The sequence below is a fragment of the Pleurodeles waltl genome, chromosome 7, assembly GCF_031143425.1.
Source record: "Pleurodeles waltl isolate 20211129_DDA chromosome 7, aPleWal1.hap1.20221129, whole genome shotgun sequence".
Classification (NCBI taxonomy): Eukaryota; Metazoa; Chordata; class Amphibia; order Caudata; family Salamandridae; genus Pleurodeles; species Pleurodeles waltl.
The window spans coordinates 956,121,881-956,136,423 of NC_090446.1; positions in this window are offsets into that span (position 1 = coordinate 956,121,881).

Consider the following 14,543-nt stretch of genomic DNA (forward strand, 5'->3'; position numbering starts at 1 on the left):
AATATAAGAAGAAATGTTAATCCAAAAAACTGCAAGATAAGAGTGTAACCAGGCAGGCAACGGGGAGGCGGGAGGGACCGTGAGGAATCCACAGGTAGTTAGTGTATCCACCAGAAAAAGCGTTACCGAAGGTAAGTAACTTGTTCTTCTGATGGATACAACTACCTGTGGATTCCTCACCTTATGAATAGAGTCCCAAGCAGTACCGCACTCGGTGGTGGGTGCCCGCCTGATTACACTAAGAAATCCTGCAATACCGAACGAGCAAAATGACCGTCCCTCCTCATCTCAGAGTCTAAACAATAATGTTTCAGGAAAGTATGGAGGGACGCCCAAGTTGCTGCTTTACATATATCTATTAATGGAACTCCTCTCGCTAGAGCCGAGGATGTAGATTTAGCTCTAGTAGAGTGGGCCCTGATACCTTCAGGAGGGACCTTTTTTGCCAATGAGTAACATATCTTAATACACGAGATGACCCACCTGGAGAGTGTTCTTTTCTGAACCGCTCTGCCCTTTCGCTGACCAGCATACCCAACAAACAGTTGATCATCTAAGCGAAAGTCCTTAGTCCTCTCTAGGTAAAAACTCAGGGCCCTCTTAGGGTCCAACCTGTGGAGTCTCTCTTCTTCTTTAGACGGGTGAGGAGGAGGGTAAAACGCAGGTAGAGTGATAGTCTGCCCTATATGAAAAGGGGTGACAACTTTCGGCAGAAAAGCAGCCCTGGTTTTTAGAACTACTTTATGAGGGAAAAACATGGTAAAAGGAGACCTAACGGAAAGTGCCTGAAGCTCTCCAACCCTCCTGGCTGAAGTGATTGCGATTAAGAAAACAGTCTTCAAAACTAAATACCTCAAAGGACATGAATGAATGGGCTCAAAAGGTGAACCCATCAAGAATGTCAAAACAAGATTTAAGTCCCACTGAGGCATGTGAAAGGGAGTAGGAGGAAACCTATTCACCAAACCCTTAAGGAACCTAATTACAATTGGAGACTTAAATAAAGATGGCTGGTCCGGAAGGCAAAGAAATGCCGACAGAGCTGCCAAGTAACCCTTAACTGTAGCTATCGCACAGCCTTTCTTCGCCAAACTAAGAACAAACAAAAGAACATCTCAAAGGTGGGCCTTTAAAGGATCTTTTTGGTTCTCTCCACACCACCGCACAAATTTTGCCTACCTACTGGCATAAACAGATTTAGTGGAGTGTCGTCTGGACGATAGTACAACATCCACTACATCCGGCGGGAGAGAAAACAAACTCAGGTTGTCCCGTTCAATCTCCAGGCATGAAGGTGCAGGCTCTGGAGGTTGGGGTGTAAAACCTGCCCCTGCGATTGAGAGAGGAGGTCTGCCCTGAGCGGGAGATGGAGCGGAGGGCACTGAGAGAGTTGAAGCAGATCTGTATACCATACCCTTCTCGGCCAGTCCGGAGCCACCAAGATGACTTGGGCCCGGTCCTGACGAATCTTCCTCAGGACCCGAAGAATCAAAGGTATGGGAGGAAACGTGTAAAGGAACTGGCCGCTCCAGGACATCTGAAACGCGTCCCCCAACGCCCCTTGCATCGGATACTGGGGGCTGCCAAATAACGGGCAATGCGCGTTCTCCCGAGTGGCGAATAAATCCACCTGAGGAGTTCCCCACATCTCGAAGATGTGGAGGACTAGATCCGGATGGAGACGCCACTTGTGATCTAATGAGAAGTGACGACTGAGACCGTCCGCACGTACATTCAGCACCCCGGCCAAATGATTTGCTATTAAGCAAATCTGATGGTCCTGAACCCAGGACCAGAGTCGCAGGGCTTCTCTGCAGAGAAGGTACGACCCCACTCCTCCCTGCTTGTTTATATACCACATCGCGGTAGTGTTGTCCGTCAGGATCTGAACTGACTGTCCGCAAAGGGAAGGGAGGAAGGCCTTGAGCGCCAAACGTACCGCCCGCAATTCCAACAGATTGATATGCAACATCTGTTCCGCTGGAGACCAAAGACCCTTGATCTCCAGGTCCCCCAGATGAACTCCCCACCCTAGAGTAGAAGCATCCGAAATCACTGTGGCCACTGGAGGAGGCAGTGCAAACGGTTTTCCTTGGGAAAGGTTGCTGTCCTCTGCCCACCAAAGAAGATCCGCTACAGCGTCCCTGGAGATCTTTATTGAATCCCTGAGATCCCCTTTGTGCTGGAACCAGTGTCTGCGGAGGCACCACTGAAGAGCCGTCATATGCCAGAGAGCATGAGTGACCAACAGAATGCAAGAAGCAAACAGACCTAGCAGGCGTAAGACCTTGAGGACTGGAACTGCCGCTCCAACTTGAAACAACGGAATCAGCGCCTGAATGTCCCGAACCCACTGAGGCGGGGGGTAGACCCGAACCGATGTCGTGTCCAGTACTGCCCCTATGAACAGGAGGCGTTGAGAGGGCTCCAGGTGAGATTTGGGCACATTTACAGAGAAACCCAGATCGAACAACAACTGGGTTGTCATTCGCAGGTGAGACAACACAAGCTCCGGAGACTTGGCTTTGATCAACCAATCGTCCAGGTGGGGAAATAACCGCCACCTCCCTCTTTCTGAGATGTGCTGCAACAACTGCCATCACCTTTGTGAAAACTCGAGGTGCTGAAGTAAGTCAAAATGGAAGGACCGCAAACTGGTAATGTTGCGATCCGACCACAAAATGGAGATACTTCCTGTGCAACTTGATTATGGGAACATGAAAGTACGCATCCTGCAAGTCGACAGACACCATCCAGTCTCCTTCGTTCAACGCCAATAGTACCTGCGCTAGGGTCAGCATTTTGAATCTTTCCTGCTTGAGGAACAAATTCAAAATCCTCAAGTCTAGGATCGGTTGCAACCGACCGTCCACTTTGGGAATTAGGAAATATCTTGAATAACACCCCTGACCCCTTTCCTGCAACGGCACCAACTCTATAGCGCCCTTTCCCAACATGGTGACAACCTCCTGTTGTAACAACAGAAGATGGTCTTCTGAACAAAAGGAGGGACGGGGTGGAAGGGAGGAGGGAACTCCTGAAAGGGGAGAACATAGCCCTTTTCCACAATTCCTAGCACCCACGAGTCCGTTGTAATTGACCTCCATTTCTGTAGAAAAAGACTCAATCTTCCCCCTACAGGAGAAGTATGGCTGATAAAGTGGGGAAAACTAGGGCTGCTTCTGCTGCTGTCCACCAGAGGAGGATGAAGAAGAAGAAGAGAACTGCTGGGCTGGACCTCTGCCCTATCCCTACCTCGCCCTCTAAAGGCACGATAGGGCGGATTGGCAGGTTGCTGGGCGTAAGATTGTGACCTTCTAAAGGCAGAACCTCGAATAAATCCTCGAAACCTACGAAAAGGTCTATAAGACAATGTAGATGATGCCTGTAATCCCAGGGACTTAGCTGTAGCCCGACAGTCCTTAAACCGTTCAAGGGCAGAGTCTGCCTTGTCCCCAAACAGCTTTTCCCCGTCAAAAGGAAGGTCCATTAAGGCGGATTGTACATCTGACGAGAAACCAGAGGACCTTAACCAGGAATGCCTCCTTGTAGCCACCGATGTTCCCATGGCCCTGGCAATAGAATCCGAGGTATCCAGGCCAGACTGTATACTCTGCTGTGCAGCAGCTTGAGCGTCCGTGAAAAGGGACCCTAAAGATTTCTGCATTTCCTGCGGCAGATCCCTTGCCATCTCCTTAGCCGAGTCCATTAAGGCATGGATGTATCTGCCTAGCACACAGGTGGAATTGGTAGCTTTAAGGGCCATGCTGCAAGATGAAATAATCTTCTTTGAAGACTGCTCCATCCTCTTGGATTCCCTATCCGTCGGAACTCCAGGGAATGTTCCAGGAGCAGTCTTTGCAGAACATGACGCCTGAACTACCAAGCTCTCCGGAGTCGGGTGACGAGACAGAAAAATCGGATCTCCTGGGGCACTTCTATGCCTCCTCGCCACTGCCCTGTTCACAGCCGGAGATGTAACAGGCTTTATCCACAGGTCCATAATGGGCTCAGTCAAAGCCTCATTAAAAGGCAGCAAAGAGTCCGCACTGGAGGAAGATGGATGAAGTACCTCTGTGAACAGGTTAGTTTTTACTTCTGCTGTGGCCAAAGGCAAATCCAAATACTCAGCTGCCTTCCTCACCACTGCATGGAAGGAAGCAGCCTCCTCAGTAAACTCCCCGGAAGACGCAATGTCCCACTCCGGGGAAGTATCCAAACCACTAGCAGTGGCAAGACCTTGGAAGTCATCAGAAGGCTCGATCTCACCTTCCTCAAGCCATCTGTATTCCTCCTCCTCCAGAAGTCTCAACGCCTTCCTTCGAGATCTGAGATGTGTTTCCAGAGCCGGCGTCGACAAAGAATCCATCGACGCCGACGATCTCGAACCCCGAACAGGGTCAGGAAGGCTCCTGGATTCAACTGCGCCGGAGCCGACCCGAAGTCGGCAGATGACCTTCTCGAAGCCGAATGGACAGACGGAGATGGAGCCAGTCTAGATGGAGACAACAACGACGCCGGATGGCGCGGTGAAGGAGTCGGTTGAAGTGCCGACGGGACCACAGGCGAAGGACTCCTGCCAGGGGAGACCCTCGGCGCCGAACCACCAGTCTCTGTAGGGCAGAAGGGCATGAATGGAGCAGCCCTGTATGAAGCCGGCGAGCCCAAATTGAATGCCAATGGCCCCGTGGGACCCGCCGGTGCACCAGCAGGGGCCATGGACTGCAAAAACAGCGTACATCGCATTAAAAAATGCGGCCGGATCCGTCCCAGGAGTCGGGAAAGCCGGGTACTGCTGAGTTGATGTCTGAGGAACATCAGGATCCTTCGGCGCCGTCGAAAAATGAGGGCTACATTGAGTGACCTCATAAACTGAAGGCGCCGGTGACAACCCCGGACTATCCGGCTGAGGCGTGACAGTGGGACTCATCTCCATTGTCTTCTGGTGTCGTGATGAACGAGACCTCGACCTCGATCGACTCCTTGATCGGCTCCGCTCCGAACGGCGCAGAGAGTCATGACGGTGCCGAGAGTCATGATGATGCCGCTTCTTTTGTTTTTTGGGAGAAGCATGGGAGGAGACCTTCTTGTGTTCCTTCTTCTTTGCCTTGGCTAAGAAGAGCTTCACCTCTCGTTCCTTCAGAGCTTTCGGATTCATGCTCTGGCACGAAGAACAACCTTCCACATCATGTTCGGAGCTTAAACACCAAATACAGTCCGAATGGGGGTCGGTCACTGACATCCGACCCCCTAATTCCCTCCACGGCTTGAAACCGGACTTCTTAGGAGGCGACATTGTAACCTTCAAAAATCGTTACAGTTACCAACGGGCCAGGAAGAAAAACCATTGGCTTTGGAGCACGGAAAAAAGGAGAAACTGACGTCAGTACGCCGGCGAGGACCTCTTATTGGCACGCTGACGTCAGGCGGAGTCACATGGAGCCGTGCCATTATGACGTCCTCATCGACGTAGACAGCTAGGAAGAAGACTTTCCGTCGGATGCTAGTGCAAGGATCGAATTCATAAGGTGAGGAATCCACAGGTAGTAGTATCCATCAGAAAGGTAGGTGTGATAGACTGGCTTACTTGAAAGGGAGTTACCACTTTCGGTAAAACTGATGCTCTAGTCCGAAGGACCAACTTGGCTGGGTAGATGTTGAGATATGGAGTTTGTGCCGAAAGTCTTGCTAACTCACTGACTCTCCCTGGAGATGTTTTCACCTCTACGAAGGACACATTTATGGTGAGAAGCCTGAGCGGACAGTTGTGTAGTGGCTCGAAGGGAACACACATCAGAAATGTGAGAACTAGGTTGAGGTCCAACTGTGGCATAATCAAAGGTGCTGGTGTGAACATATGCTTCGGACCTTTCAGAAACCTATGTACAATAGAAAATTTGAAAAAGAATGGCTGATCTACCGCTGAAATGCCGTGATAGCAGAAAGATGACCTTTTAATGCGCCCCAAGCAGAGCCCTGCAGGGCTAAGGTATGAATAAACAAAAGAACTTGGGAAAGTGGTGGAGATAGAGAGTCAGCATGTTTATCTGTACATCATGCTACTAACTTGCTTCAATGGCAGCTGTATGCTGTCTTGGTGGTGGGTCGCCTGGCAGCCAATATAACATTGCAGACTTCATGTGGAAGGTCTAAAGGTGTCAAATATCACTGCGTAATCTCCACACATGAAGGCGAAGCATTTCCAGGTTCGGGTGCAGAACCCTGCCCTGCTGCTGCGACAGACGAACCTCCTGTAGAGGCAGCCTGATTGGAGAATGAGTGCTGATACACAACAGCTCAGGATACAGGGCTCTCCGTGCCCATTCCGGAGCCACAAGAATGACTTGGGACCAGTCAGACCTGATCTTCTTGAGAACTCTGGGCAGGAGTTGTACTAGAGGAAAGGCATAAAGAAGACTGGAGCTTGACACCAGAACAAAAGTGTCTCTGAACAAGAGCAGCTTTAGTAACTTCAGCGCACAAAACTGCTGACATTGTGCGTTCTCGGCAGAGGAGAACAGATCTAACCAAGGCTTTGCCCTCTCTTGAAAGAGACCTTGCACCACTTCCAGATGGAGATGACATTAGAGATCCGCTAGGCATCAATGGCTAAGTACAAACCCTCTGGCGTTCAGAGATCTACTAGCGATATGCTCTGGTGTTAAAGCCAAGTACAGAGGCAGAAAGCCTTTTGGCAAATGGTTCACAATCCCCCACCTCCCTGTTTGTTGCAATACAACATGGCGGTGGTGTTGTCTGTGAACATATACCAGCCTTCCCCTGATTGAAGGAAGAAAGGCTTTCAATGCCAACTGAAGTGATCCATCTGTCATTTCAGTTAGATCTGCCTGGGGAAGTGGGAGGGGTCTGACACTGTCTGAACAGCAGTTTTTTCACCACCAATGCAGATCTTTTGCAGTTCCCTCTTAGATCTGGACCATGTCAGAGAGATTCCCCTGATGTCGGGCCCACTGGAACTTCAGGTCCCACTGCAGAGCTGTATATGCCAATAGGCATGTATCACTAGCAGGATGCAGGAGGCCATGAGATCCAGCAGCCTCAGACTCAGTCTCACCAAAATACAGGATAGAGGCTGGAATACCAGTATCATAGCCTCAATATCCTGCACTCGCCACTCTGAAGGATAAGCCAGAAAATGCATAGTGTCCAGAAGAGCTCAAATGAAAAGGAGTGTCTGAGAGGGAGTCAGGTGTGACTTTGGCAGGTTGATAGTGAACCCCAGCGAATGCAGAAGGTTCATTGTTGTATGGAGGTGGCAATGACTGCCTGTGGGGAGCCCACCTATAACAGTCAATCGTTGAGGTAGGGGAAGACTGGAACCCCTAACCTCCGGAGGTGAGCTGCGACCACTACCATAACTTTCGTGAACACTTAGGGCGCTGGTAAGGCCAAAGGGGAGCATGGCAAACCACAGGTAACACTTGTGAGCAGGCAGGACAGGGATGTGAAAATATGCATCCTACAAGTCCAGTGATGCCTTCTAGTCTCCAGGGTCCAGGGCTGACAGGATTTGGTTGAGTGTGAGCATCTTGAATTTCTCCTTTTTGAGGAAGAGATTGAGATGGTGCAAGTCTAGAATAGGATGAAGGCCTCTGTCCTTCTTGGGCACCAGGCAGTAGTGGTAATAGCACCCACAACCTTCTTCTGATGCCGGCCCCTTCTCTATAGCTCCCTTGGCCAAGATAGCCAACACTTCCTGATGGATCAAGAAGGTGGCGTGGCGTGGGTGGGGGTCACAAAAGTAGGAAGTAGCCACTTTGGACGAACTTCAAAACCCAACGGTCAGATGCTACTGATTTCGAATGATGCAGGTGGTGGCGTATGGAGGCTGTGGCTGCCATGGTGGTGGTGGACTAGCCCGACATCTGGCTGCCTGTCACATACAAGAAGATTATGGCCTTCATCACAACCCTGGCGGTCAGTGATAAAGTGTCAGTAATACCGCCCACAGGCCGCGTATTTTTTGTAAAAAATTTGACCTCAGCGGAAACCGCCAACACAGACAGCCACTTTAACACTCCGACCGACACGGCGGTAGCAACAAGCACCGCAGCGGTAACCGCCAACACACACGCAGAAGACAATGTACCACCCACAGCATTACAACAGGCCTATCCGCCAGCTTTTCCGGGGTGGTACCAATGCCATCAAAAGCACGGTGGAAACAGAACACTGAAGGGAAACGACTCACTGCTCGACACTCAAGGAAGAACCAGGACGCCATGGAGCCCGAACTGCAGATCTTCCCCATGCTGGTGTACTTTCTCATACACCAGGAACATGTACGCAGGCGAAGACGACCACGGTGAGTACTGCACCTAGCACACAAGGGAAGGGGGGAGGAAAAAGAGAGTGACACACACATGCGACACCCCCACCCCCAACACCATACACACAAATAGATGCAACAACACTACAAATACACCCCGTAACCCTCAGGAATAACGCAAGGACAAAAAGAATGGAGTAAAGTGAGTGTAATATAAGTAATTATTAGAAATATGTTCAGAAAGAAATAAACAGTATGTACAATATATACAATATATACAAAAGGAAGGACAATGCCACTCCAAAATGTCCGTAGCCCACGGGGCCATAACACATAGGCCACGGCCACACTTGACTCCTGCCTCAATATGGAGAGACTACTGCAGGGGCATCAGGTCGAAAACCCACAGGCACCTCAGGGGGAAGAGGGGTGGGGGGCACCTCAGCCAGAAGATGGTATAACACCACTAGCCTGGAGGGGACTCCATGCCCACTGCTTGGTCCTGGGGAGTGCAAAACCACAGTCTCTCTAGTGGGTGGTTTGCCCACTGCTTGGTCCTGGGGAGTGCAAAGCCACAGTCTCTCAAGTGGGTGGTTTGTCCACTGCTTGGTCCTGGGGAGTGCAAAGCCACAGTCTTTCTAGTGGGTGGTTTGCCCACTGCTTGGTCCTGGGGAGAGCAAAGCCACAGTCTCTCAAGTGGATGCCTTCTTGGAGTGGTTCTGGAGGGGGCTTTGTGCCTAGTGTGCTTCATCCTGCCAAGGAGGGGCTGAGTGCATGCCTTCGTCCAGTGGTCCTGAAGGGGGCTTTGTGGCCAGTGTGCTTCATCCTGCCAAGGAGGGGCTGAGTGGATGCCTTCTTCCACTGGTTCTGGAGGGGGCTTTGTGCCCAGTGTCCTTCATCCTGCCAAGGAGGGGCTGAGTGAATGCCTTCTTCCAGTGTTTCCGGAGGGGGCTTTGTGCCCAGTGTGCTTCATCCTGGATGGGGCAAGGTCACAGCCTCTCACCTGGGTGTCACACCGACAGGTGTTGCAAGGGCCAGGACGCACTGCAGCCAATGTAGTCACCACTAAACACTGCTCTCCGGTGCTGACGGCTGCTCAGTGTATGCCAGTTGCGCTGCAGGTGGCGATGCAGGCAGTGGTGGTGGGAGCCTCCAGGCCTTCACCTACAGCCTCAGACGGCTGCCCACTGGGGCTGCTGCTACTGGCAGTGGTGCTGCTGGCAGCGGGGCAGGTGGCGGTGGAGGTGGTGGTGCAGGCAGTGGTGGTGGTAGCCTTCAGGCCTTCACCTGCAGCCTCGGACTGCTGAAGTGCCATGGCTAGTGTTCTGTGCCCCTTTCTGCCCTTGGCAGATGGTGGTGCCTCCCTGCTTCTGCCAGCTGGAGTCTTTGACTTGCCCTTGCTGGCTGGTTCTGCCTCCTTCCCCATGCTGGTTGCTGTCCCCTTCTTGCCCTTGCCGGGTCGCGGACCCCTCTTGGCCTTGGCAGGTGCTGCTGGCACACTTGCTGGGCTGACGGGTGCCTCCTTGAACCCTCTCACAGCTGCAGAAATCACAGTGGCCCTGGACTGGGTGGCTGAGGTGCTGGGCTGGGTTCTGGCCACCCTGGCCGGAGGCAAAGGACAGAGAGGGGAGGGGTAGGGAATAGGTCAATGTTGAAAAGGAAAAGCTTCTTAGGGACACTGGGGCGGGAAGATGGTGAAGGTTTGGGAGTGGAGGAAGAAGGAGTGGTTGTAGGAGGTGTCAGTCTGCTGTGTTTGGGTGCAGGTGCATGGGCTGGATGCTGTTGTGAGGTGGATGGCTGTTGGGTGTGTGTGTGCTTGCGTCGTTTGTGTACTTTGGGAGGAGGGGTCACAGATACAGGGTGAGAGGACAAAGGGGAAGTGTGCATGGATGTGGGGGTGGTGACTGCCAGTGAGGGGTGTATAGTGATAGGCGTGCTGGTGATGGAGGTAGTGGTTGAGGAGGTAGTGCATGCAGGTGTGAGTGGAGACGCTACTGGGAGGGAGGTGGGGGACGAGGTGGAGGGGGATACAGTGGAGGCAGTGGATGTTCGTGTGTCTGCATGGGGATGGTGCTTGTGTGAGTGCCTGTGAGATGAAGTGTGGTGCTTGTGTTTGCCTGAGCCACTTCTGTGTGTTGATTTGGGTGAATGCTGGTCTGAAGGTGTGCTTGGGATAGGCTGGGGTTGAGGGGATTGGGACTGGGTAGAGGAAGTTGGAGGGGGAGGCTGGAGGCAGGGACAATGGCTGCCATCAGTGTGGGGGCCAGAGTGAATGCCCTCCAGGTATGTATTTGTTTGTTGCAAATGCCCTGCTACACCCTGGATGGCATTCAGTATGGTTGACTGCCCAACAGTGAGGGATCTCAGGAGGTCAACAGCCTCCTCACTGAGGGCAGCAGGGCTGACTGGGGCAGGGCCTGAGGTGCCTGGGGTGTGCTGCTGGGAGGGCAGTGCGAGTACGGGGGTGGCGGCTGTACCTATTGTTGGGTTGGGCACAGAGGTGTCCACCACCACCAGGGAGCTCCCATCAGAGGAGGAGTCGCTGTCGGTTGTGTCCCCTCCTGTCTGCATCATGGTGCTCCCTTCGCCCTCTGTCCCACTGGTGCCCTCACCGTCAGTGGATTCGGCCTCCAGGCCCATGTGGGATGCAGCTCCCTCCATTGCCGGTGCCTCTGCTCCTACGCCAGATGATGCTGATGCACACAAGGACAAAGTGACAAAACAAAAAAGGGGGGGGGGGCAAGACAGAGGATACACTTGGTGAATGCCAGCAACAACACTACCGTTGGTGTACACAACACACAGGGAACAGCCCTATGCACTAGGCCATTAACTACCAGTTACAATGCTAGTCACCAGCCCATGGGGTACAATGCCTAACGCCATTGGTTGCACACCTGAAACCCACAGGACCATGCCCAGTAGTAGATGCCCACTAACACCATTGGGGTGGGAGTGCTTCAGAGCCTGCCCAACATGGGACCTACCCTGCCATGTTCGCCGTGGCCTAGGGGAACCAACAGCCCACATCCCCCACCCAGGTAAAACATTAACTCGCGCAAAGTCATGATTCTGAATCTGTACTCACCCCCTTGTGGCTGCTGTGATGCCTTCAAGCGCCCATCCAACTCCGGACAGGCCACCGCCAGAATGCGGAACATCAGGGGGGTCAGTGGACGACAGCCACCCCTTCCTCGTTCGGAGGCCAGCCCCAGCTGGGAATCCGCCGTCTTCCTTGCCCAGCGGCGCAGGTCCTCCCATTGTTTGCTGCAGTGGGTGCTCCGCCTGTCAAAGACCCCCAGGGTCCGCACCTCCTTTGCGATGGCACGCCAAATACCCTTTTTCTGACGGGCGCTGACCTGCAAAAAAAGATGCATTGAAAAAGGTATGAGTCATACCGTCCGGCCTGTTACACTCATGGCCAACCATATACCTCCCATCCCCTTACACACAGACATTGACCTCCAGACATGCAGCACTATGCCCAGGACCTCTCAGCCCCCCCACCACACGAGGCTTTCACACACAGCAATCCATACATTCATGGCCCACGCATCGTGCTCACAGTGTACTCACCTGTTTGTCTGGAGGACCATAGAGTAAAGTGTACTGGGGTAGGACCCCATCCACCAGTCTCTCCAACTCCTCCGAAGTGAAGGCAGGGGCCCTTTCCCCAGACACTTGAGCCATTGTCGCTTCCAGACACGGGTCACAGCAGCACTTGCAGTGTAAGTCCTCTCCTGTTGAAGGTCAGGTAGCAATTGAGTGCACAGATAGAAAATGGCGGTCACGTCCGCGGCAGTGCGTACCGTCACAGACGGGGTACATCGCCAATGGCTCCGGGAACCCTTAGGGCCTAATGATAACCAATGCGAAGTTGCGTGCCGGTCATCGACCGCTGAACACAACGGCACACAACGCCAGCAGAATTACCTCATTTCCACTTGTCTCTCCTCACAGGTCAGGCAGCCGCCATTTCAGGGGGGCACAGGCCATGGCACCTAACTGCGTCACAGCAGACATTGGCACATCACCTGACTCTCGAGTTCACATACTGTTTCTGTAAAGGAAGAAATGAATTTTAATTTTAACATATGTGTGAATATGACCCTCTGCTCACCGGTTTTCACCCTAGAGTTCAACCGCTGAGGATGAATAGGAGATGGAGACATCCCCCGTGTACAGACCCCTGGTGGACCTGGCGACCATGGTGGACAGGCACATTATCCTGACTTACAGACTTGATAGGGCCACAATCCAAGAACTGTGCACATAATTGGAGCCAGACCTGATTTCAGCTATCCGCCACCCAAAAAGTATGCCCCCTCTTGTACAAGTCCTGTCAGTGCTCCATTTCCTGGCAAGTGGTTCCTTCCAAGTGACAGTGGCCATGGCATCAGGGATGTCTCAGCCAATGTTCTCAAACGTGCTGACCTGAGTGTTGTCTGCCCTGCTGAAACACATGCACAGCTACATCGTATTCCCCCAGGTGGAGGATTTGCCCACAGTGAAGGCTGACTTGTATGCCCTGGGACATATTCCCAACATCATTGGTGTAACTGATGGTGCAGATATTACATTTGCCCCCCCCCCCCACCTCCCGGAGGAATGAACAAGTGTTCAGGAATAGAAAAAGCTTTCACTCTCTGAATGTGCAGATGGTGTGTTTGGCGGACCAGTACATCTCCAATGTCAATGCCAAGTATCCTGGCTCTGTGCATGATGCCTTTATCTTGAGGAATAGCAGCATTCCATATGTGATGTCTCAACTCCAGAGGCACCAGGTGTGGCTAATAGGTGAGCCCATGGTCCCCACCCAGTTGATGTAGGTATATGGGTGTGGGGTTGGCCCTAAGGGTAAGTGTGTGGCTAACAGGTATCCCTTGATATTTGCAGGTGACTCTGGTTAACCCAACCTCTCATGGCTACTGACCCCGTTGAGGAATGCCGGGACAAGGGCAGAGGAACGTTACAATGAGGCACATGGGCGAACAAGGAGGATCATTGAGAGAACCTTTGGCCTCCTGAAGGCCAGATCCCGGTGCCTTCATCTGAAAGGTGGATCCCTGCACTACTCACCCAAGAAGGTGTGCCAGATCATCGTTGCATGTTGCATAACCTGGTCTTGAGATGCGAGGTGCCTTTTCTGCAGGAGGATGAGCCTGGAGATGGTCGTGTGGCAGCGGTGGAGCCTGAGGACAGTGACGAAGAGGAGGCAGAGGAAGAAGATGTGGACAACAGAAGTACACTCATTCAACAGTACTTCCAGTGACACACAGATAAGACACTGTAACTTCACCTTCCAATTGCAGTTTTGTGTTGGACATTGTACATGGCAGCCTGATTTCCCTATTTCTATGGCCACTTACTGTACCCTTTGGCGTCTCTATTTTCAGATTTGTGTGCCCCACTCTGGCTCCTGGTGTGTTTACCGCTGCCCACTACAGGTCATACCTATGTTAATGTTACAGTAGATTAGAACTGCAATGTTTACAGTTTGTGTAAATAATACATATGTCATAAAATCCACAGACTCCATACTTGAATTTGTTCAAAGGGTGTTTATTTAGGTGCTAATAAGTGGAGGGGTTATTGCAATGGGCTGGGTTGCTGATGGAAGAAAGTCTAGGGTAGAGTCCAGTCTATTTGTATCACAGATGCATTGTCCAAGGGGGCATAGTAAGTGGAGCAATGGCAGGTCAAGGTGGACAGGGTGACAGAGTGGGGCACAAGGGTGACATTCAGGAGAGTCTTATTTCCTGCTGGGGGTCTTGGCAATGTTCTCTGGCTTCTGCCGGGATCGCAGGGACCGTTTGCGGGGTGGTTCTCCTTCTGCAGGGGGTGGGGTGCTGGTGGCCTGTTTGTCCTGTGGCGGGCCTCCTGTCCACTAGCGCCGGCTGAGGTGGAGGGCTGTTTATCAGTGTGGCTAGTGTCAGGGGACCGTTGGTGTGCCACTGCCTCCCTCATGGTGTTGGCCATGTCTGCCAGCACCCCTGCAATGGTGACCAGGGTAGTGTGGATGTGTTTCAGGTCCTCTCTGATCCCCAGGTACTGTCCCTCCTGCAACCGCTGGGTCTCCTGCAACTTGTTCATTATCTGGCTCATGGTCTCCTGGGAATGGTGGTATGCTCCCAGGATCCCTGCAAGTGCCTCGTGGAGAGTTGGTTCCCTGGGCCTGTCCTCCCCCTGTCGCACAGCAGTCCTCCCAGCTTCCCTGTTGTCCTGTGCCTCTGCCCCCTGAACCGTGTGCCCA